The sequence below is a fragment of the Oncorhynchus kisutch genome, unplaced genomic scaffold (assembly GCF_002021735.2).
Source record: "Oncorhynchus kisutch isolate 150728-3 unplaced genomic scaffold, Okis_V2 scaffold2024, whole genome shotgun sequence".
Lineage (NCBI taxonomy): Eukaryota > Metazoa > Chordata > Actinopteri > Salmoniformes > Salmonidae > Oncorhynchus > Oncorhynchus kisutch.
Genome location: NW_022263969.1, coordinates 1 through 19,707, shown reverse-complemented (window position 1 = coordinate 19,707; position 19,707 = coordinate 1). Strand labels below are relative to the sequence as shown.

The 19,707-nt window shown below is 42.4% G+C and overlaps 20 non-coding genes across 20 annotated transcripts; all 20 read left to right on the top strand.

The window, feature by feature from the left end:
• The first annotated feature begins 497 nt into the window (after positions 1 to 497).
• Positions 498 to 579, top strand: trnal-uag (transfer RNA leucine (anticodon UAG)). Its single transcript has one exon. It is a non-coding gene; the product is annotated as a tRNA-Leu (tRNA).
• A 735-nt stretch (positions 580 to 1,314) lies between these two features.
• trnal-uag (transfer RNA leucine (anticodon UAG)) lies at positions 1,315 to 1,396 on the top strand. Its single transcript has one exon. It is a non-coding gene; the product is annotated as a tRNA-Leu (tRNA).
• Positions 1,397 to 2,131: 735 nt separating this feature from the next.
• On the top strand, positions 2,132 to 2,213 carry trnal-uag (transfer RNA leucine (anticodon UAG)). Its single transcript has one exon. It is a non-coding gene; the product is annotated as a tRNA-Leu (tRNA).
• A 735-nt stretch (positions 2,214 to 2,948) lies between these two features.
• On the top strand, positions 2,949 to 3,030 carry trnal-uag (transfer RNA leucine (anticodon UAG)). The gene has a single exon. It is a non-coding gene; the product is annotated as a tRNA-Leu (tRNA).
• A 735-nt stretch (positions 3,031 to 3,765) lies between these two features.
• On the top strand, positions 3,766 to 3,847 carry trnal-uag (transfer RNA leucine (anticodon UAG)). Its single transcript has one exon. It is a non-coding gene; the product is annotated as a tRNA-Leu (tRNA).
• Positions 3,848 to 4,582: 735 nt separating this feature from the next.
• Positions 4,583 to 4,664, top strand: trnal-uag (transfer RNA leucine (anticodon UAG)). The gene has a single exon. It is a non-coding gene; the product is annotated as a tRNA-Leu (tRNA).
• Positions 4,665 to 5,399: 735 nt separating this feature from the next.
• On the top strand, positions 5,400 to 5,481 carry trnal-uag (transfer RNA leucine (anticodon UAG)). Its single transcript has one exon. It is a non-coding gene; the product is annotated as a tRNA-Leu (tRNA).
• Positions 5,482 to 6,216: 735 nt separating this feature from the next.
• Positions 6,217 to 6,298, top strand: trnal-uag (transfer RNA leucine (anticodon UAG)). Its single transcript has one exon. It is a non-coding gene; the product is annotated as a tRNA-Leu (tRNA).
• A 735-nt stretch (positions 6,299 to 7,033) lies between these two features.
• trnal-uag (transfer RNA leucine (anticodon UAG)) lies at positions 7,034 to 7,115 on the top strand. The gene has a single exon. It is a non-coding gene; the product is annotated as a tRNA-Leu (tRNA).
• A 735-nt stretch (positions 7,116 to 7,850) lies between these two features.
• trnal-uag (transfer RNA leucine (anticodon UAG)) lies at positions 7,851 to 7,932 on the top strand. Its single transcript has one exon. It is a non-coding gene; the product is annotated as a tRNA-Leu (tRNA).
• A 735-nt stretch (positions 7,933 to 8,667) lies between these two features.
• On the top strand, positions 8,668 to 8,749 carry trnal-uag (transfer RNA leucine (anticodon UAG)). The gene has a single exon. It is a non-coding gene; the product is annotated as a tRNA-Leu (tRNA).
• A 735-nt stretch (positions 8,750 to 9,484) lies between these two features.
• Positions 9,485 to 9,566, top strand: trnal-uag (transfer RNA leucine (anticodon UAG)). Its single transcript has one exon. It is a non-coding gene; the product is annotated as a tRNA-Leu (tRNA).
• A 735-nt stretch (positions 9,567 to 10,301) lies between these two features.
• trnal-uag (transfer RNA leucine (anticodon UAG)) lies at positions 10,302 to 10,383 on the top strand. Its single transcript has one exon. It is a non-coding gene; the product is annotated as a tRNA-Leu (tRNA).
• Positions 10,384 to 11,118: 735 nt separating this feature from the next.
• trnal-uag (transfer RNA leucine (anticodon UAG)) lies at positions 11,119 to 11,200 on the top strand. Its single transcript has one exon. It is a non-coding gene; the product is annotated as a tRNA-Leu (tRNA).
• Positions 11,201 to 11,935: 735 nt separating this feature from the next.
• Positions 11,936 to 12,017, top strand: trnal-uag (transfer RNA leucine (anticodon UAG)). Its single transcript has one exon. It is a non-coding gene; the product is annotated as a tRNA-Leu (tRNA).
• Positions 12,018 to 12,753: 736 nt separating this feature from the next.
• On the top strand, positions 12,754 to 12,835 carry trnal-uag (transfer RNA leucine (anticodon UAG)). The gene has a single exon. It is a non-coding gene; the product is annotated as a tRNA-Leu (tRNA).
• Positions 12,836 to 13,570: 735 nt separating this feature from the next.
• trnal-uag (transfer RNA leucine (anticodon UAG)) lies at positions 13,571 to 13,652 on the top strand. The gene has a single exon. It is a non-coding gene; the product is annotated as a tRNA-Leu (tRNA).
• Positions 13,653 to 16,837: 3,185 nt separating this feature from the next.
• On the top strand, positions 16,838 to 16,919 carry trnal-uag (transfer RNA leucine (anticodon UAG)). Its single transcript has one exon. It is a non-coding gene; the product is annotated as a tRNA-Leu (tRNA).
• A 1,572-nt stretch (positions 16,920 to 18,491) lies between these two features.
• trnal-uag (transfer RNA leucine (anticodon UAG)) lies at positions 18,492 to 18,573 on the top strand. Its single transcript has one exon. It is a non-coding gene; the product is annotated as a tRNA-Leu (tRNA).
• A 728-nt stretch (positions 18,574 to 19,301) lies between these two features.
• On the top strand, positions 19,302 to 19,383 carry trnal-uag (transfer RNA leucine (anticodon UAG)). Its single transcript has one exon. It is a non-coding gene; the product is annotated as a tRNA-Leu (tRNA).
• The last annotated feature ends 324 nt before the right edge of the window (positions 19,384 to 19,707 follow it).

The following is a 19,707-nucleotide window of genomic DNA, read 5'->3' as shown; positions in this document are numbered from 1 at the left end:
AAAGTTGTGATGGTCTGTGCGACGACCAAGCAGTCCATTTTAACAGTGGGTACTGTGGTCGAGCTATCCAGAGAACTGGATTAAAGGACCCAGTCTTTTGGAGGTGTCGGTTCAAAGTCCACCTCTGCAACTTTTTCGCAACAGAAAACTGTAATGTAATTTCAAAAAGGCCACCAAGGACACCGGACAAATAAAGGGAATCCTGCCTTTACCCTAATTCCCACGTCTGTTATTGCAATTATCTGCTGTGTTTTTCTAATTCAATCTGCTTCAGACATAAAAGCAGAAACTAATTCTAAGTTTATACGATGGAAGAAAGAGCAACATCAGATAAATTAAGATTTTTAAAAAGAGAATCAAAAAAAGATGAAGGACGCAAGACCAACATGAGATACATAAAGATTTTAAAGAAGAAAATGAAAAAGAAGACTATAATACAAGGGAGTGCAGACGCTCTAGGTAACTGACGAGAAAGTGTGAAAATCTTTCCAGATCTGGGTAGTGTGGCCGAGCGGTCTAAGGCGCTGGATTTAGGCTCCAGTCTCTAAGGAGGCGTGGGTTCAAATCCCACCACTGCCATTGTTTTTGAGTTTCTTTGAGCAAGCTATCACATGTTCTGCTTTATTTCAGGCTTTTTACTTTCATGTCGCCCATGCAAGGGAGAAAAGAAGCAATGTTGTGTGTCACGGATGGGGTTCCAACTCAATAGTGTAGTCCATTGCCCTAACCAACCAGCCACCAAGTCCTGTGCTCTCACGGTGGCAGTTGCACCTCCTACCGGTGGTTGTTCATGTCAAATCCTTGATTGGAAAAAAGGAAAGTTGTGATGGTCTGTGCGACGACCAAGCAGTCCATTTTAACAGTGGGTACTGTGGTCGAGCTATCCAGAGAACTGGATTAAAGGACCCAGTCTTTTGGAGGTGTCGGTTCAAAGTCCACCTCTGCAACTTTTTCGCAACAGAAAACTGTAATGTAATTTCAAAAAGGCCACCAAGGACACCGGACAAATAAAGGGAATCCTGCCTTTACCCTAATTCCCACGTCTGTTATTGCAATTATCTGCTGTGTTTTTCTAATTCAATCTGCTTCAGACATAAAAGCAGAAACTAATTCTAAGTTTATACGATGGAAGAAAGAGCAACATCAGATAAATTAAGATTTTTAAAAAGAGAATCAAAAAAAGATGAAGGACGCAAGAGCAACATGAGATACATAAAGATTTTAAAGAAGAAAATGAAAAAGAAGACTATAATACAAGGGAGTGCAGACGCTCTAGGTAACTGACGAGAAAGTGTGAAAATCTTTCCAGATCTGGGTAGTGTGGCCGAGCGGTCTAAGGCGCTGGATTTAGGCTCCAGTCTCTAAGGAGGCGTGGGTTCAAATCCCACCACTGCCATTGTTTTTGAGTTTCTTTGAGCAAGCTATCACATGTTCTGCTTTATTTCAGGCTTTTTACTTTCATGTCGCCCATGCAAGGGAGAAAAGAAGCAATGTTGTGTGTCACGGATGGGGTTCCAACTCAATAGTGTAGTCCATTGCCCTAACCAACCAGCCACCAAGTCCTGTGCTCTCACGGTGGCAGTTGCACCTCCTACCGGTGGTTGTTCATGTCAAATCCTTGATTGGAAAAAAGGAAAGTTGTGATGGTCTGTGCGACGACCAAGCAGTCCATTTTAACAGTGGGTACTGTGGTCGAGCTATCCAGAGAACTGGATTAAAGGACCCAGTCTTTTGGAGGTGTCGGTTCAAAGTCCACCTCTGCAACTTTTTCGCAACAGAAAACTGTAATGTAATTTCAAAAAGGCCACCAAGGACACCGGACAAATAAAGGGAATCCTGCCTTTACCCTAATTCCCACGTCTGTTATTGCAATTATCTGCTGTGTTTTTCTAATTCAATCTGCTTCAGACATAAAAGCAGAAACTAATTCTAAGTTTATACGATGGAAGAAAGAGCAACATCAGATAAATTAAGATTTTTAAAAAGAGAATCAAAAAAAGATGAAGGACGCAAGACCAACATGAGATACATAAAGATTTTAAAGAAGAAAATGAAAAAGAAGACTATAATACAAGGGAGTGCAGACGCTCTAGGTAACTGACGAGAAAGTGTGAAAATCTTTCCAGATCTGGGTAGTGTGGCCGAGCGGTCTAAGGCGCTGGATTTAGGCTCCAGTCTCTAAGGAGGCGTGGGTTCAAATCCCACCACTGCCATTGTTTTTGAGTTTCTTTGAGCAAGCTATCACATGTTCTGCTTTATTTCAGGCTTTTTACTTTCATGTCGCCCATGCAAGGGAGAAAAGAAGCAATGTTGTGTGTCACGGATGGGGTTCCAACTCAATAGTGTAGTCCATTGCCCTAACCAACCAGCCACCAAGTCCTGTGCTCTCACGGTGGCAGTTGCACCTCCTACCGGTGGTTGTTCATGTCAAATCCTTGATTGGAAAAAAGGAAAGTTGTGATGGTCTGTGCGACGACCAAGCAGTCCATTTTAACAGTGGGTACTGTGGTCGAGCTATCCAGAGAACTGGATTAAAGGACCCAGTCTTTTGGAGGTGTCGGTTCAAAGTCCACCTCTGCAACTTTTTCGCAACAGAAAACTGTAATGTAATTTCAAAAAGGCCACCAAGGACACCGGACAAATAAAGGGAATCCTGCCTTTACCCTAATTCCCACGTCTGTTATTGCAATTATCTGCTGTGTTTTTCTAATTCAATCTGCTTCAGACATAAAAGCAGAAACTAATTCTAAGTTTATACGATGGAAGAAAGAGCAACATCAGATAAATTAAGATTTTTAAAAAGAGAATCAAAAAAAGATGAAGGACGCAAGAGCAACATGAGATACATAAAGATTTTAAAGAAGAAAATGAAAAAGAAGACTATAATACAAGGGAGTGCAGACGCTCTAGGTAACTGACGAGAAAGTGTGAAAATCTTTCCAGATCTGGGTAGTGTGGCCGAGCGGTCTAAGGCGCTGGATTTAGGCTCCAGTCTCTAAGGAGGCGTGGGTTCAAATCCCACCACTGCCATTGTTTTTGAGTTTCTTTGAGCAAGCTATCACATGTTCTGCTTTATTTCAGGCTTTTTACTTTCATGTCGCCCATGCAAGGGAGAAAAGAAGCAATGTTGTGTGTCACGGATGGGGTTCCAACTCAATAGTGTAGTCCATTGCCCTAACCAACCAGCCACCAAGTCCTGTGCTCTCACGGTGGCAGTTGCACCTCCTACCGGTGGTTGTTCATGTCAAATCCTTGATTGGAAAAAAGGAAAGTTGTGATGGTCTGTGCGACGACCAAGCAGTCCATTTTAACAGTGGGTACTGTGGTCGAGCTATCCAGAGAACTGGATTAAAGGACCCAGTCTTTTGGAGGTGTCGGTTCAAAGTCCACCTCTGCAACTTTTTCGCAACAGAAAACTGTAATGTAATTTCAAAAAGGCCACCAAGGACACCGGACAAATAAAGGGAATCCTGCCTTTACCCTAATTCCCACGTCTGTTATTGCAATTATCTGCTGTGTTTTTCTAATTCAATCTGCTTCAGACATAAAAGCAGAAACTAATTCTAAGTTTATACGATGGAAGAAAGAGCAACATCAGATAAATTAAGATTTTTAAAAAGAGAATCAAAAAAAGATGAAGGACGCAAGACCAACATGAGATACATAAAGATTTTAAAGAAGAAAATGAAAAAGAAGACTATAATACAAGGGAGTGCAGACGCTCTAGGTAACTGACGAGAAAGTGTGAAAATCTTTCCAGATCTGGGTAGTGTGGCCGAGCGGTCTAAGGCGCTGGATTTAGGCTCCAGTCTCTAAGGAGGCGTGGGTTCAAATCCCACCACTGCCATTGTTTTTGAGTTTCTTTGAGCAAGCTATCACATGTTCTGCTTTATTTCAGGCTTTTTACTTTCATGTCGCCCATGCAAGGGAGAAAAGAAGCAATGTTGTGTGTCACGGATGGGGTTCCAACTCAATAGTGTAGTCCATTGCCCTAACCAACCAGCCACCAAGTCCTGTGCTCTCACGGTGGCAGTTGCACCTCCTACCGGTGGTTGTTCATGTCAAATCCTTGATTGGAAAAAAGGAAAGTTGTGATGGTCTGTGCGACGACCAAGCAGTCCATTTTAACAGTGGGTACTGTGGTCGAGCTATCCAGAGAACTGGATTAAAGGACCCAGTCTTTTGGAGGTGTCGGTTCAAAGTCCACCTCTGCAACTTTTTCGCAACAGAAAACTGTAATGTAATTTCAAAAAGGCCACCAAGGACACCGGACAAATAAAGGGAATCCTGCCTTTACCCTAATTCCCACGTCTGTTATTGCAATTATCTGCTGTGTTTTTCTAATTCAATCTGCTTCAGACATAAAAGCAGAAACTAATTCTAAGTTTATACGATGGAAGAAAGAGCAACATCAGATAAATTAAGATTTTTAAAAAGAGAATCAAAAAAAGATGAAGGACGCAAGAGCAACATGAGATACATAAAGATTTTAAAGAAGAAAATGAAAAAGAAGACTATAATACAAGGGAGTGCAGACGCTCTAGGTAACTGACGAGAAAGTGTGAAAATCTTTCCAGATCTGGGTAGTGTGGCCGAGCGGTCTAAGGCGCTGGATTTAGGCTCCAGTCTCTAAGGAGGCGTGGGTTCAAATCCCACCACTGCCATTGTTTTTGAGTTTCTTTGAGCAAGCTATCACATGTTCTGCTTTATTTCAGGCTTTTTACTTTCATGTCGCCCATGCAAGGGAGAAAAGAAGCAATGTTGTGTGTCACGGATGGGGTTCCAACTCAATAGTGTAGTCCATTGCCCTAACCAACCAGCCACCAAGTCCTGTGCTCTCACGGTGGCAGTTGCACCTCCTACCGGTGGTTGTTCATGTCAAATCCTTGATTGGAAAAAAGGAAAGTTGTGATGGTCTGTGCGACGACCAAGCAGTCCATTTTAACAGTGGGTACTGTGGTCGAGCTATCCAGAGAACTGGATTAAAGGACCCAGTCTTTTGGAGGTGTCGGTTCAAAGTCCACCTCTGCAACTTTTTCGCAACAGAAAACTGTAATGTAATTTCAAAAAGGCCACCAAGGACACCGGACAAATAAAGGGAATCCTGCCTTTACCCTAATTCCCACGTCTGTTATTGCAATTATCTGCTGTGTTTTTCTAATTCAATCTGCTTCAGACATAAAAGCAGAAACTAATTCTAAGTTTATACGATGGAAGAAAGAGCAACATCAGATAAATTAAGATTTTTAAAAAGAGAATCAAAAAAAGATGAAGGACGCAAGACCAACATGAGATACATAAAGATTTTAAAGAAGAAAATGAAAAAGAAGACTATAATACAAGGGAGTGCAGACGCTCTAGGTAACTGACGAGAAAGTGTGAAAATCTTTCCAGATCTGGGTAGTGTGGCCGAGCGGTCTAAGGCGCTGGATTTAGGCTCCAGTCTCTAAGGAGGCGTGGGTTCAAATCCCACCACTGCCATTGTTTTTGAGTTTCTTTGAGCAAGCTATCACATGTTCTGCTTTATTTCAGGCTTTTTACTTTCATGTCGCCCATGCAAGGGAGAAAAGAAGCAATGTTGTGTGTCACGGATGGGGTTCCAACTCAATAGTGTAGTCCATTGCCCTAACCAACCAGCCACCAAGTCCTGTGCTCTCACGGTGGCAGTTGCACCTCCTACCGGTGGTTGTTCATGTCAAATCCTTGATTGGAAAAAAGGAAAGTTGTGATGGTCTGTGCGACGACCAAGCAGTCCATTTTAACAGTGGGTACTGTGGTCGAGCTATCCAGAGAACTGGATTAAAGGACCCAGTCTTTTGGAGGTGTCGGTTCAAAGTCCACCTCTGCAACTTTTTCGCAACAGAAAACTGTAATGTAATTTCAAAAAGGCCACCAAGGACACCGGACAAATAAAGGGAATCCTGCCTTTACCCTAATTCCCACGTCTGTTATTGCAATTATCTGCTGTGTTTTTCTAATTCAATCTGCTTCAGACATAAAAGCAGAAACTAATTCTAAGTTTATACGATGGAAGAAAGAGCAACATCAGATAAATTAAGATTTTTAAAAAGAGAATCAAAAAAAGATGAAGGACGCAAGAGCAACATGAGATACATAAAGATTTTAAAGAAGAAAATGAAAAAGAAGACTATAATACAAGGGAGTGCAGACGCTCTAGGTAACTGACGAGAAAGTGTGAAAATCTTTCCAGATCTGGGTAGTGTGGCCGAGCGGTCTAAGGCGCTGGATTTAGGCTCCAGTCTCTAAGGAGGCGTGGGTTCAAATCCCACCACTGCCATTGTTTTTGAGTTTCTTTGAGCAAGCTATCACATGTTCTGCTTTATTTCAGGCTTTTTACTTTCATGTCGCCCATGCAAGGGAGAAAAGAAGCAATGTTGTGTGTCACGGATGGGGTTCCAACTCAATAGTGTAGTCCATTGCCCTAACCAACCAGCCACCAAGTCCTGTGCTCTCACGGTGGCAGTTGCACCTCCTACCGGTGGTTGTTCATGTCAAATCCTTGATTGGAAAAAAGGAAAGTTGTGATGGTCTGTGCGACGACCAAGCAGTCCATTTTAACAGTGGGTACTGTGGTCGAGCTATCCAGAGAACTGGATTAAAGGACCCAGTCTTTTGGAGGTGTCGGTTCAAAGTCCACCTCTGCAACTTTTTCGCAACAGAAAACTGTAATGTAATTTCAAAAAGGCCACCAAGGACACCGGACAAATAAAGGGAATCCTGCCTTTACCCTAATTCCCACGTCTGTTATTGCAATTATCTGCTGTGTTTTTCTAATTCAATCTGCTTCAGACATAAAAGCAGAAACTAATTCTAAGTTTATACGATGGAAGAAAGAGCAACATCAGATAAATTAAGATTTTTAAAAAGAGAATCAAAAAAAGATGAAGGACGCAAGAGCAACATGAGATACATAAAGATTTTAAAGAAGAAAATGAAAAAGAAGACTATAATACAAGGGAGTGCAGACGCTCTAGGTAACTGACGAGAAAGTGTGAAAATCTTTCCAGATCTGGGTAGTGTGGCCGAGCGGTCTAAGGCGCTGGATTTAGGCTCCAGTCTCTAAGGAGGCGTGGGTTCAAATCCCACCACTGCCATTGTTTTTGAGTTTCTTTGAGCAAGCTATCACATGTTCTGCTTTATTTCAGGCTTTTTACTTTCATGTCGCCCATGCAAGGGAGAAAAGAAGCAATGTTGTGTGTCACGGATGGGGTTCCAACTCAATAGTGTAGTCCATTGCCCTAACCAACCAGCCACCAAGTCCTGTGCTCTCACGGTGGCAGTTGCACCTCCTACCGGTGGTTGTTCATGTCAAATCCTTGATTGGAAAAAAGGAAAGTTGTGATGGTCTGTGCGACGACCAAGCAGTCCATTTTAACAGTGGGTACTGTGGTCGAGCTATCCAGAGAACTGGATTAAAGGACCCAGTCTTTTGGAGGTGTCGGTTCAAAGTCCACCTCTGCAACTTTTTCGCAACAGAAAACTGTAATGTAATTTCAAAAAGGCCACCAAGGACACCGGACAAATAAAGGGAATCCTGCCTTTACCCTAATTCCCACGTCTGTTATTGCAATTATCTGCTGTGTTTTTCTAATTCAATCTGCTTCAGACATAAAAGCAGAAACTAATTCTAAGTTTATACGATGGAAGAAAGAGCAACATCAGATAAATTAAGATTTTTAAAAAGAGAATCAAAAAAAGATGAAGGACGCAAGACCAACATGAGATACATAAAGATTTTAAAGAAGAAAATGAAAAAGAAGACTATAATACAAGGGAGTGCAGACGCTCTAGGTAACTGACGAGAAAGTGTGAAAATCTTTCCAGATCTGGGTAGTGTGGCCGAGCGGTCTAAGGCGCTGGATTTAGGCTCCAGTCTCTAAGGAGGCGTGGGTTCAAATCCCACCACTGCCATTGTTTTTGAGTTTCTTTGAGCAAGCTATCACATGTTCTGCTTTATTTCAGGCTTTTTACTTTCATGTCGCCCATGCAAGGGAGAAAAGAAGCAATGTTGTGTGTCACGGATGGGGTTCCAACTCAATAGTGTAGTCCATTGCCCTAACCAACCAGCCACCAAGTCCTGTGCTCTCACGGTGGCAGTTGCACCTCCTACCGGTGGTTGTTCATGTCAAATCCTTGATTGGAAAAAAGGAAAGTTGTGATGGTCTGTGCGACGACCAAGCAGTCCATTTTAACAGTGGGTACTGTGGTCGAGCTATCCAGAGAACTGGATTAAAGGACCCAGTCTTTTGGAGGTGTCGGTTCAAAGTCCACCTCTGCAACTTTTTCGCAACAGAAAACTGTAATGTAATTTCAAAAAGGCCACCAAGGACACCGGACAAATAAAGGGAATCCTGCCTTTACCCTAATTCCCACGTCTGTTATTGCAATTATCTGCTGTGTTTTTCTAATTCAATCTGCTTCAGACATAAAAGCAGAAACTAATTCTAAGTTTATACGATGGAAGAAAGAGCAACATCAGATAAATTAAGATTTTTAAAAAGAGAATCAAAAAAAGATGAAGGACGCAAGACCAACATGAGATACATAAAGATTTTAAAGAAGAAAATGAAAAAGAAGACTATAATACAAGGGAGTGCAGACGCTCTAGGTAACTGACGAGAAAGTGTGAAAATCTTTCCAGATCTGGGTAGTGTGGCCGAGCGGTCTAAGGCGCTGGATTTAGGCTCCAGTCTCTAAGGAGGCGTGGGTTCAAATCCCACCACTGCCATTGTTTTTGAGTTTCTTTGAGCAAGCTATCACATGTTCTGCTTTATTTCAGGCTTTTTACTTTCATGTCGCCCATGCAAGGGAGAAAAGAAGCAATGTTGTGTGTCACGGATGGGGTTCCAACTCAATAGTGTAGTCCATTGCCCTAACCAACCAGCCACCAAGTCCTGTGCTCTCACGGTGGCAGTTGCACCTCCTACCGGTGGTTGTTCATGTCAAATCCTTGATTGGAAAAAAGGAAAGTTGTGATGGTCTGTGCGACGACCAAGCAGTCCATTTTAACAGTGGGTACTGTGGTCGAGCTATCCAGAGAACTGGATTAAAGGACCCAGTCTTTTGGAGGTGTCGGTTCAAAGTCCACCTCTGCAACTTTTTCGCAACAGAAAACTGTAATGTAATTTCAAAAAGGCCACCAAGGACACCGGACAAATAAAGGGAATCCTGCCTTTACCCTAATTCCCACGTCTGTTATTGCAATTATCTGCTGTGTTTTTCTAATTCAATCTGCTTCAGACATAAAAGCAGAAACTAATTCTAAGTTTATACGATGGAAGAAAGAGCAACATCAGATAAATTAAGATTTTTAAAAAGAGAATCAAAAAAAGATGAAGGACGCAAGACCAACATGAGATACATAAAGATTTTAAAGAAGAAAATGAAAAAGAAGACTATAATACAAGGGAGTGCAGACGCTCTAGGTAACTGACGAGAAAGTGTGAAAATCTTTCCAGATCTGGGTAGTGTGGCCGAGCGGTCTAAGGCGCTGGATTTAGGCTCCAGTCTCTAAGGAGGCGTGGGTTCAAATCCCACCACTGCCATTGTTTTTGAGTTTCTTTGAGCAAGCTATCACATGTTCTGCTTTATTTCAGGCTTTTTACTTTCATGTCGCCCATGCAAGGGAGAAAAGAAGCAATGTTGTGTGTCACGGATGGGGTTCCAACTCAATAGTGTAGTCCATTGCCCTAACCAACCAGCCACCAAGTCCTGTGCTCTCACGGTGGCAGTTGCACCTCCTACCGGTGGTTGTTCATGTCAAATCCTTGATTGGAAAAAAGGAAAGTTGTGATGGTCTGTGCGACGACCAAGCAGTCCATTTTAACAGTGGGTACTGTGGTCGAGCTATCCAGAGAACTGGATTAAAGGACCCAGTCTTTTGGAGGTGTCGGTTCAAAGTCCACCTCTGCAACTTTTTCGCAACAGAAAACTGTAATGTAATTTCAAAAAGGCCACCAAGGACACCGGACAAATAAAGGGAATCCTGCCTTTACCCTAATTCCCACGTCTGTTATTGCAATTATCTGCTGTGTTTTTCTAATTCAATCTGCTTCAGACATAAAAGCAGAAACTAATTCTAAGTTTATACGATGGAAGAAAGAGCAACATCAGATAAATTAAGATTTTTAAAAAGAGAATCAAAAAAAGATGAAGGACGCAAGACCAACATGAGATACATAAAGATTTTAAAGAAGAAAATGAAAAAGAAGACTATAATACAAGGGAGTGCAGACGCTCTAGGTAACTGACGAGAAAGTGTGAAAATCTTTCCAGATCTGGGTAGTGTGGCCGAGCGGTCTAAGGCGCTGGATTTAGGCTCCAGTCTCTAAGGAGGCGTGGGTTCAAATCCCACCACTGCCATTGTTTTTGAGTTTCTTTGAGCAAGCTATCACATGTTCTGCTTTATTTCAGGCTTTTTACTTTCATGTCGCCCATGCAAGGGAGAAAAGAAGCAATGTTGTGTGTCACGGATGGGGTTCCAACTCAATAGTGTAGTCCATTGCCCTAACCAACCAGCCACCAAGTCCTGTGCTCTCACGGTGGCAGTTGCACCTCCTACCGGTGGTTGTTCATGTCAAATCCTTGATTGGAAAAAAGGAAAGTTGTGATGGTCTGTGCGACGACCAAGCAGTCCATTTTAACAGTGGGTACTGTGGTCGAGCTATCCAGAGAACTGGATTAAAGGACCCAGTCTTTTGGAGGTGTCGGTTCAAAGTCCACCTCTGCAACTTTTTCGCAACAGAAAACTGTAATGTAATTTCAAAAAGGCCACCAAGGACACCGGACAAATAAAGGGAATCCTGCCTTTACCCTAATTCCCACGTCTGTTATTGCAATTATCTGCTGTGTTTTTCTAATTCAATCTGCTTCAGACATAAAAGCAGAAACTAATTCTAAGTTTATACGATGGAAGAAAGAGCAACATCAGATAAATTAAGATTTTTAAAAAGAGAATCAAAAAAAGATGAAGGACGCAAGACCAACATGAGATACATAAAGATTTTAAAGAAGAAAATGAAAAAGAAGACTATAATACAAGGGAGTGCAGACGCTCTAGGTAACTGACGAGAAAGTGTGAAAATCTTTCCAGATCTGGGTAGTGTGGCCGAGCGGTCTAAGGCGCTGGATTTAGGCTCCAGTCTCTAAGGAGGCGTGGGTTCAAATCCCACCACTGCCATTGTTTTTGAGTTTCTTTGAGCAAGCTATCACATGTTCTGCTTTATTTCAGGCTTTTTACTTTCATGTCGCCCATGCAAGGGAGAAAAGAAGCAATGTTGTGTGTCACGGATGGGGTTCCAACTCAATAGTGTAGTCCATTGCCCTAACCAACCAGCCACCAAGTCCTGTGCTCTCACGGTGGCAGTTGCACCTCCTACCGGTGGTTGTTCATGTCAAATCCTTGATTGGAAAAAAGGAAAGTTGTGATGGTCTGTGCGACGACCAAGCAGTCCATTTTAACAGTGGGTACTGTGGTCGAGCTATCCAGAGAACTGGATTAAAGGACCCAGTCTTTTGGAGGTGTCGGTTCAAAGTCCACCTCTGCAACTTTTTCGCAACAGAAAACTGTAATGTAATTTCAAAAAGGCCACCAAGGACACCGGACAAATAAAGGGAATCCTGCCTTTACCCTAATTCCCACGTCTGTTATTGCAATTATCTGCTGTGTTTTTCTAATTCAATCTGCTTCAGACATAAAAGCAGAAACTAATTCTAAGTTTATACGATGGAAGAAAGAGCAACATCAGATAAATTAAGATTTTTAAAAAGAGAATCAAAAAAAGATGAAGGACGCAAGAGCAACATGAGATACATAAAGATTTTAAAGAAGAAAATGAAAAAGAAGACTATAATACAAGGGAGTGCAGACGCTCTAGGTAACTGACGAGAAAGTGTGAAAATCTTTCCAGATCTGGGTAGTGTGGCCGAGCGGTCTAAGGCGCTGGATTTAGGCTCCAGTCTCTAAGGAGGCGTGGGTTCAAATCCCACCACTGCCATTGTTTTTGAGTTTCTTTGAGCAAGCTATCACATGTTCTGCTTTATTTCAGGCTTTTTACTTTCATGTCGCCCATGCAAGGGAGAAAAGAAGCAATGTTGTGTGTCACGGATGGGGTTCCAACTCAATAGTGTAGTCCATTGCCCTAACCAACCAGCCACCAAGTCCTGTGCTCTCACGGTGGCAGTTGCACCTCCTACCGGTGGTTGTTCATGTCAAATCCTTGATTGGAAAAAAGGAAAGTTGTGATGGTCTGTGCGACGACCAAGCAGTCCATTTTAACAGTGGGTACTGTGGTCGAGCTATCCAGAGAACTGGATTAAAGGACCCAGTCTTTTGGAGGTGTCGTTTCAAAGTCCACCTCTGCAACTTTTTCGCAACAGAAAACTGTAATGTAATTTCAAAAAGGCCACCAAGGACACCGGACAAATAAAGGGAATCCTGCCTTTACCCTAATTCCCACGTCTGTTATTGCAATTATCTGCTGTGTTTTTCTAATTCAATCTGCTTCAGACATAAAAGCAGAAACTAATTCTAAGTTTATACGATGGAAGAAAGAGCAACATCAGATAAATTAAGATTTTTAAAAAGAGAATCAAAAAAAGATGAAGGACGCAAGAGCCAACATGAGATACATAAAGATTTTAAAGAAGAAAATGAAAAAGAAGACTATAATACAAGGGAGTGCAGACGCTCTAGGTAACTGACGAGAAAGTGTGAAAATCTTTCCAGATCTGGGTAGTGTGGCCGAGCGGTCTAAGGCGCTGGATTTAGGCTCCAGTCTCTAAGGAGGCGTGGGTTCAAATCCCACCACTGCCATTGTTTTTGAGTTTCTTTGAGCAAGCTATCACATGTTCTGCTTTATTTCAGGCTTTTTACTTTCATGTCGCCCATGCAAGGGAGAAAAGAAGCAATGTTGTGTGTCACGGATGGGGTTCCAACTCAATAGTGTAGTCCATTGCCCTAACCAACCAGCCACCAAGTCCTGTGCTCTCACGGTGGCAGTTGCACCTCCTACCGGTGGTTGTTCATGTCAAATCCTTGATTGGAAAAAAGGAAAGTTGTGATGGTCTGTGCGACGACCAAGCAGTCCATTTTAACAGTGGGTACTGTGGTCGAGCTATCCAGAGAACTGGATTAAAGGACCCAGTCTTTTGGAGGTGTCGGTTCAAAGTCCACCTCTGCAACTTTTTCGCAACAGAAAACTGTAATGTAATTTCAAAAAGGCCACCAAGGACACCGGACAAATAAAGGGAATCCTGCCTTTACCCTAATTCCCACGTCTGTTATTGCAATTATCTGCTGTGTTTTTCTAATTCAATCTGCTTCAGACATAAAAGCAGAAACTAATTCTAAGTTTATACTGATGGAAGAAAGAGCAACATCAGATAAATTAAGATTTTTAAAAAGAGAATCAAAAAAAGATGAAGGACGCAAGAGCCAACATGAGATACATAAAGATTTTAAAGAAGAAAATGAAAAAGAAGACTATAATACAAGGGAGTGCAGACGCTCTAGGTAACTGACGAGAAAGTGTGAAATCTTTCAGATCTGGGTAGTGTGGCCGAGCGGTCTAAGGCGCTGGATTTAGGCTCCAGTCTCTAAGGAGGCGTGGGTTCAAATCCCACCACTGCCATTGTTTTTGAGTTCTTTGAGCAAGCTATCACATGTTCTGCTTTATTTCAGGCTTTTTACTTTCATGTCGCCCATGCAAGGGAGAAAAGAAGCAATGTTGTGTGTCACGGATGGGGTTCCAACTCAATAGTGTAGTCCATTGCCCTAACCAACCAGCCACCAAGTCCTGTGCTCTCACGGTGGCAGTTGCACCTCCTACCGGTGGTTGTTCATGTCAAATCCTTGATTGGAAAAAAGGAAAGTTGTGATGGTCTGTGCGACGACCAAGCAGTCCATTTTAACAGTGGGTACTGTGGTCGAGCTATCCAGAGAACTGGATTAAAGGACCCAGTCTTTTGGAGGTGTCGGTTTCAAAGTCCACCTCTGCAACTTTTTCGCAACAGAAAACTGTAATGTAATTTCAAAAAGGCCACCAAGGACACCGGACAAATAAAGGGAATCCTGCCTTTACCCTAATTCCCACGTCTGTTATTGCAATTATCTGCTGTGTTTTTCTAATTCAATCTGCTTCAGACATAAAAGCAGAAACTAATTCTAAGTTTATACGATGGAAGAAAGAGCAACATCAGATAAATTAAGATTTTTAAAAAGAGAATCAAAAAAGATGAAGGACGCAAGACCAACATGAGATACATAAAGATTTTAAAGAAGAAAATGAAAAAGAAGACTATAATACAAGGGAGTGCAGACGCTCTAGGTAACTGACGAGAAAGTGTGAAAATCTTTCCAGATCTGGGTAGTGTGGCCAGCGGTCTAAGGCTGCTGGATTTAGGCTCCAGTCTCTAAGGAGGCGTGGGTTCAAATCCCACCACTGCCATCTTTTTGAGTTTCTTTGAGCAAGCTATACATGTTCTGCTTTATTTCAGGCTTTTTACTTTCATGTCGCCCATGCAAGGGAGAAAAGAAGCAATGTTGTGTGTCCCGGATGGGGTTCCAACTCAATAGTGTGACTGTAGTCCATTGCCCTAACCAACCAGCCACCAAGTCCTGTGCTCTCACGGTGGCAGTTGCACCTCCTACGGTGGTTGTTCATGTCAAATCCTTGATTGGAAAAAAGGAAAGTTGTGATGGTCTGTGCGACGACCAAGCAGTCCATTTTAACAGTGGGTACTGTGGTCGAGCTATCCAGAGAACTGGATTAAAGGACCCAGTCTTTTGGAGGTGTCGGTTCAAAGTCCACCTCTGCAACTTTTTCGCAACAGAAAACTGTAATGTAATTTCAAAAAGGCCACCAAGGACACCGGACAAATAAAGGGAATCCTGCCTTTACCCTAATTTCCCACGTCTGTTATTGCAATTATCTGCTGTGTTTTCTAATTCAATCTGCTTCAGACATAAAAGCAGAAACTAATTCTAAGTTTATACGATGGAAGAAAGAGCAACATCAGATAAATTAAGATTTTTAAAAGAGAATCAAAAAAAGATGAAGGACGCAAGACCAACATGAGATACATAAAGATTTTAAAGAAGAAAATGAAAAAGAAGACTATAATACAAGGGAGTGCAGACGCTCTAGGTAACTGACGAGAAAGTGTGAAATCTTTCCAGATCTGGGTAGTGTGGCCGAGCGGTCTAAGGCGCTGGATTTAGGCTCCAGTCTCTAAGGAGGTGTGGGTTCAAATCCACCACTGCCATTGTTTTTGGTTTCTTTGAGCAGCTATCACATGTTCTGCTTTATTTCAGGCTTTTACTTCATGTCGCCCATGCAAGGGAGAAAAGAAGCAATGTTGTGGTGTCACGGATGGGGTTCCAACTCAATAGTGTAGTCCATTGCCCTAACCAAACAGCCACCAAGTCCTGTGCTCCTCACGGTGGCATTGCACCTCCTACCTTGGTGTCATGTCAAATCCTTGATTGGAAAAAGGAAAAGTTGTGTGTCTGTGCACGACCAGCAATCCATTTTACAGTGTCTGTGTTCGAGCTATCCAGAGAACTTGATTAAATGACCCGTCTTTTGTAGGTGTCGTTCAAAGTCCCACCTCTGCAAACTTTTTTCCACGAAAACGTAAATGTTTTCAAAAGTCCACCAAGACACCAGGACAAATAAATGGAATCCTGCCTTATAACCCTAATTCCCACGTCTTTTATTGCAATTATCTGCTGTGTTTTTCTAATTCAATCTGCTTCAGACATAGAAAGCAGAAACGAATTCTAGCTTTATACGATGGAAGAAAAGAGAACATCAGATAATTAAGAGTTTTAAAAAGATAATCAAAAAAAGATGAAGGACGGCAAGAGCCAACATGAGATACATAAAGATTTTAAAAGAAGAAAATGAAAAAGAAGACTATAATACAAAGGTGATGTGCAGACGCTCTATAGGTAGCTGAACGAAGAGAGCGTGAAAATTTTTCAGATCTGGGTATGGTGGCCTGAGCCGGTCTAAGGGCTCGATTAGGCTCCAGTCTCTAAGGAGGCCGTGGGTTCAAAACATCCCACCACTGCCATTAGTTTTGAGTTTCTTGAGCAAGCTATCACATGTCTATGGCTTTATTTCAGGCTTGTTAGCTTTCATATGTCCGCACATGCAAGGGATGAAAAGAAGCAATGTTGTGTGTCACGGATGGGGTTCCAACTCAATAGTGTAGTCCATTGCCCTAACCAACAGCCACCAAGTCCTGTGCTCTCACGGTGGCAGTTGCACCTCCTACCGGTGGTTGTTCATGTCAAATCCTTGATTGGAAAAAAGGAAAGTTGTGATGGTCTGTGCGACGACCAAGCAGTCCATTTTAACAGTGGGTACTGTGGTCGAGCCTATCCAGAGAACTGGATTAAAGGACCCAGTCTTTTGGAGGTGTCGGTTCAAAGTCCCCCTCTGCAACTTTTTCGCAACAGAAAACTGTAATGTAATTTCAAAAAGGCCACCAAGGACACCGGACAAATAAAGGGAATCCTGCCTTTACCCTAATTCCCACGTCTGTTATTGCAATTATCTGCTGTGTTTTTCTAATTCAATCTGCTTCAGACATAAAAGCAGAAACTAATTCTAAGTTTATACGATGGAAGAAAGAGCAACATCAGATAAATTAAGATTTTTAAAAGAGAATCAAAAAAAGATGAAGACGCAAGAGCAACATGAGATACATAAAGATTTTAAAGAAGAAAATGAAAAAGAAGACTATAATACAAGGGAGTGCAGACGCTCTAGTGTAACTGACGAGAAGTGTGAAAATCTTTCCAGATCTGGGTAGTGTGGCCGAAGGGTCTAAGGCGCTGGATTTAGGCTCCAGTCTCTAAGGAGGCGTGGGTTCAAATCCCACCACTGCCATTGTTTTTGAGTTTCTTTGAGCAAGCTATCACATGTTCTGCTTTATTTCAGGCTTTTTACTTTCATGTCGCCCATGCAAGGGAGAAAAGAAGCAATGTTGTGTGTCACGGATGGGGTTCCAACTCAATAGTGTAGTCCATTGCCCTAACCAACCAGCCACCAAGTCCTGTGCTCTCACGGTGGCAGTTGCACCTCCTACCGGTGGTTGTTCATGTCAAATCCTTGATTGAAAAAAGGAAAGTTGTGATGGTCTGTGCGACGACCAAGCAGTCCATTTTAACAGTGGGTACTGTGGTCGGAGCTATCCAGAGAACTGGATTAAAGGACCCAGTCTTTTGGAGGTGTCGGTTCAAAGTCCACCTCTGCAACTTTTTCGCAACAGAAAACTGTAATGTAATTTCAAAAGGCCACCAAGGACACCGGACAAATAAAGGGAATCCTGCCTTTACCCTAATTCCCACGTCTGTTATTGCAATTATCTGCTGTGTTTTTCTAATTCAATCTGCTTCAGACATAAAAGCAGAAACTAATTCTAAGTTTATACGATGGAAGAAAGAGCAACATCAGATAAATTAAGATTTTTAAAAAGAGAATCAAAAAAAGATGAAGGACGCAAGAGCAACATGAGATACATAAAGATTTTAAAGAAGAAATGAAAAAGAAGACTATAATACAAGGGAGTGCAGACGCTCTAGGTAACTGACGAGAAAGTGTGAAAATCTTTCCAGATCTGGGTAGTGTGGCCGAGCGGTCTAAGGCGCTGGATTTAGGCTCCAGTCTCTAAGGAGGGGGGGTTCAAATCCCACCACTGCCATCTTATTTGAGTTTCTTTGAGCAAGCTATCACATGTTCTGCTTATTTTCAGGGATTTTACTTTCATGTCGCCCCATGCAAGGGAGAAAAGAAGCAATGTTGTGTGTACCCGGATGGCGGTTCCAACTCAATAGTGTTGACTGGAGTCCATTGCCCTAACCAACCAGCCACCAAGTCCTGTGCCTTCACGGTGGCAGTTGCACCTCCTACCGGTGGTGTTCATGTCAAATCCTTGATTGAAAAAAAAGGAAAGTTGGTGATGGTCTGTGCGACGACCAAGCAGTCCATTTATAACATGGGTACTGTGGTCGAGCTATCCAGAGAACTGGATTAAAGGCCCAGTCTTTTGGAGGTGTCGGTTCAACAAAGTCCACCTCTGCAACTTTTTCGCCACAGAAACCTGTATGTATTTCAAAAAAGGGCCACCAAGAGGACAACAGGACAAATAAAGGAATCTCCTGCCTTTACCAGCTAATTCCCACGTCTGTTATTGCAATTATCTGCTGTGTTTTTCTAATTCAATCTGCTTCAGACATAAAGCAGAAGAAACTAATTCTAAGTTTATACGATGATGGAAGAAAGAGAAACATCAGATAAATTAAGATTTTTAAAAAGAGAATCAAAAAAAGATGAAGGACGCAAGAGCAACATGAGATACATAAAGATTTTAAAGAAGAAAATGAAAAAGAAGACTTAATACAAGGGAGTGCAGACGCTCTAGGTAACTGACGAGAAAGTGTGAAAATCTTTCCAGATCTGGGTAGTGTGGCCGAGCGGTCTAAGGCGCTGGATTTAGGCTCCAGTCTCTAAGGAGGCGTGGGTTCAAATCCCACCACTGCCATTCTTTTTGAGTTTCTTTGAGCAAGCTATCACATGTTCTGCTTTATTTCGGTTTTACTTTCATGTCGCCCATGCAAGGGAGAAAAGAAGCAATGTTGTGTGTCACGGATGGGGTTCCAACTCAATAGTGTAGTCCATTGCCCTAACCAACCAGCCACCAAGTCCTGTGCTCTCACGGTGGCAGTTGCACCTCCTACCGGTGGTTGTTCATGTCAAATCCTTGATTGGAAAAAAGGAAAGTTGTGATGGTCTGTGCGACGACCAAGCAGTCCATTTAACAGTGGGTACTGTGGTCGAGCTGTCCAGAGAACTGGATTTAAGGACCCAGTCTTTTGGAGGTGTCGGTTCAAAGTCCACCTCTGCAACTTTTTCGCAACAGAAAACTGTAATGTAATTTCAAAAAGGCCACCAAGGACACCGGACAAATAAAGGGAATCCAGCCTTTAACCTAATTCCCACGTCTGTTATTGCAATTATCTGCCGTGTTTTTCTAATTCAATCTGCTTCAGACATAAAAGCAGAAACTAATTCTAAGTTTATACGATGGAAGAAGAGAGCAACATCAGATAAATTAAGATTTTTAAAAAGAGAATCAAAAAAAGATGAAGGACGCAAGAGCAACATGAGATACATAAAGATTTAAAGAAGAAAATGAAAAAGAAGACTAAATACAAGGAGTGCAGACGCTCTAGGTAACTGACGAGAAAGTGTGAAAATTCTTCAGAGCTGGGTAGTGTGGCCGAGCGGTCTAAGGCGCTGGATTTAGGCTCCAGTCTCTAAGGAGGCGTGGGTTCAAATCCCACCACTGCCATGTTTTGAGTTCTTTGAGCAAGCTATCACATGTTCTGCTTTATTTCAGGCTTTTTACTTTCATGTCGCCCATGCAAGGGAGAAAAGAAGCAATGTTGTGTGTCACGGATGGGGTTCCAACTCAATAGTGTAGTCCATTGCCCTAACCAACCAGCCACCAAGTCCTGTGCCTCACGGTGGCAGTTGCACCTCCTACCGGGGGTTGTTCATGTCAAATCCTTGATTGGAAAAAAGGAAAGTGTGATGGTCTGTGCGAGGACCAAGCAGTCCATTTTAACAGTGGTACTGTGGTCGAGCTATCCAGAGAACTGGATTAAGGGACCCA